Genomic DNA, 3,391 nt, shown 5'->3' with positions numbered 1-3,391 from the left:
CTCACGGCATGTCGTGATTTAGCAGCACAAAATATACATTAATCTATTGGTTCGTGATATTGTCACAAAAAGTGCAAAATGAAATGTTCGTCATGGAAGCACAAATTTTTTCTAATACACTCCGTGACGGTTGCACAAAATGAAAAGGCGCGGGGGGTGGTTCAGGGGGTGGTTATGGTTAGGGTTGGTGGTAGGGTTAGTAATAGTGAGTTAAAAAAAAAACCCTGTCAAGAAATTTGAATCATTTCGTGACGGGAGCACAAAAAAAAAAACCCCATGAGACTGGGCTGGACTTGCACTGTAACACTGATCAACCTCTCTACACCACTCACTCCCTCTCTCTCTTACTGTGGGGTCTGCATCTGTGTTGATCACAACATGGACTACCAGCCCAGTCTCAAGTTTTTTCGTCCTCCCGTCATGAAATGAGTCAAATTTCCGTCTTTTTTTTTTTAACTCACTATTACTAACCCTACTCCTACCCCCCACCCTAAACATAACCATCCTCGACCCCCCCCACTTCACTTTTAATTCCATGCAGCCATCACAGAATGAATTAGAATGGATGAGGCGCTTTTCGTCACAATATCACAAACCAACAGATTAATGTATATTTCGTGCTGCTGAATCACAACTCGCTGTGAGACCAGGTTGGGACTACAGTGGTTATGGATCTTAGGGTGACAACTCGTACAATTTAAAGTTGAATAAGTCTTAAATATTTTGTGGAGAATGAGACACGATGCTAAAATCTACTTTAAAAATGTCAATTTGTAATTTGTGTCTGCTTTTTTTGTACTACATAATCCAAGTTTCAAAGTTAAATGGTAACAAGGTAGAAATAAAAAACTGACATACCATATTGTCTACACTTTCAAATTTTTCCTTACAAACTAATTTGAGAAAAACAGTAAAAAGTGAGGCATGACTAAGTCATCAAACAAACAACTGGTCAATTATCCAGCTGGTATTTGTACCCTCCTATGTGGTGAACCATGTACAATAAATGCTTTAATTTCTAAACTGTTTATCTGATTTTAAGGCAAATATCTACATATTAAAGACAAAACTCTGTAATTTAAAGCCTTTCAACAATATGTTGCAATAGGTGGACATAGTACAACCCCAATTCCAATCAAGTTGGGATGTTGTGTAAAATGTAAATAAAAACAGAATGCAATGATTTGCAAATCCCCTTCAACCTATATTCAATTGAATACACCACAGAGACAAGCTATTTAATGTTTAAACTGATAAACCTTATTGTTTTTGTGCAAATATTTGCTCATTTTGAAATGGATGCCTGTAACACATCTCAAAAAAGCTGGTACAGTGGTATGTTTACCACTGTGTTACATCACCTTTCCTTCTAACAACACTCAATAAGTGTTTGGGAACTGAGGACACTAATTGTTGAAGCTTTGTAGGTGAAATTCTTTCCCATTCTTGCTTGATGTATGACTTCAGTTGTTCAACAGTCTGGGGTCTCTGTTGTCATATTTTGCACTTCATAATGCGCCACACATTTTCAATGGGCGACAGGTCTGGACTGCAGGCAGTCCAGTCTAGTACCCGCACTCTTTTACTACGAAGCCACGCTGTTGTAACACGTGCAGAATGTGGCCTGGCATTGTCTTGCTGAAATAAGCAGGGACGTCCCTGAAAAAGACGTTGCTTGGATGGCAGCATGTGTTGCTCCAAAACCTGGATTTTCCTTTCAGCATTGATGGTGCCATCACAGATGTGTAAGCTGCCCATGCCATGGGCACTAACACACCCCCATACCATCACAGATGCTGGCTTTTGAACTTTGCGCTGGTAACAATCTAGATGGTCTTTTTTCCTCTTTTGTCTGGAGGACACAACATCCATGATTTCCAAACACAATTTGAAATGTGGACTCATCAGACCACAGCACACTCTTCCACTTTGCATCTGTCCATTTCAAAAGAGCTCGGACCCAGAGAAGGCGGCGGAGTTTCTGGATGTTGTTGATGTATGGCTTTCGCTTTCCATGGTAGAGTTTGAACTTGCACTTGTAGATGTAGCGACGAACTGTGTTAACTGACAATGGTTTTCTGATGTGTTCCTGAGCCCACGGGGTAAGATCCTTTACACAGTGATGTCTGTTATTAACGCAGTGCCGCCTGAGGGATCGAAGGGTTTTCGGCCTTGCCACTTATGTGTAGAAAGTTCTCCAGATTCTCTGACTCTTCTGATTATATTATGGACTGTCGATGATGGAATCCCTAAATTCCTTGCAGTTGAACATTGAGAAACATTGTTCTATTTTTTTTCACACAGTTCACAAAGTGGTGATCCTCGCCCCATCTTTCCTTGTGAGCGGCTGAGCCTTTTGGGGATGCTCCTTTTATACCCAATCATGACACTCACCTGTTTCCAATTAACCTGTTCACCTGTGGAATGTTCGAAACAGGTGTTCTTTGAGCATTCATCAATTTTCTCAGCCTTTTGTTGCCACTGTCCCAGCTTTTTTGAAACGTGTTGCAGGCATCCATTTCAAAATGAGCAGATATTCGCACAAAAACAAAAAAGTCTATCAGTTTGAACATTAAATATCTTGTCTTTGTGGTGTATTCAAGTGAATATAGGTTGAAGAGGATTTACAAATCAATGTATTCTTTTTTTAATTTACATTTCACAACGTTGTAACTTCATTAGAATTGGGGTTGTAAAAATGACACTGTCAATGTCCAACTATTTATACACCACACTGTAATCTGTCATAGAGGCATCAGTATGGAGTCCTCTGATAACACATCAGGGACTGTTACAGCATTACTGTCGCTACGACGATATATGCCATGTTCAAAGGCACCAGCACATATCGTCCCAAGTGACAATATATACTTACAATCAAGGCACATGTCGTTAAACTATGAACTGTTTTTATTCTCTGTCTCTCTCTCACACACACACACACACACACACACACACACACACACACACACACACACACACACACACACACACACACACACAAACACTCGCTCTCATTACGCCAGCCAAGAATGTAATAAAATCATCAACATTTATTTAATTAATTCAGCAGGTGGTGTCATCTGATCTGAGGTCGTAGCCCAAAGGTTTTTTTTTTTGTTTTGTTTTTTGTGCAAGTGGCCCCGGGGGTGCTCATGGTGCTCTCAGGAGGGCAGGGCGGCTGTAGGCAAATCATCGGAGACATCGCGCGTCGACCGCTAACCCATGACGTAGACAGCCGGCGCACGGAGGTCTAAACAGTAGGCGTCCTGTGGCTGCACACCGGGTTTGATTTTGACGTTTTATTGATGTGAGTGCATGAAAAGTGTCACATTTATTTTCTTGCAAGCCTTCTCAACAGTGCCAGGACTTTCAATTTTTCAATGCATTA

This window comes from Thalassophryne amazonica, chromosome 9, assembly GCF_902500255.1.
Source record: "Thalassophryne amazonica chromosome 9, fThaAma1.1, whole genome shotgun sequence".
Lineage (NCBI taxonomy): Eukaryota > Metazoa > Chordata > Actinopteri > Batrachoidiformes > Batrachoididae > Thalassophryne > Thalassophryne amazonica.
This window is presented reverse-complemented; position numbering follows the sequence as displayed.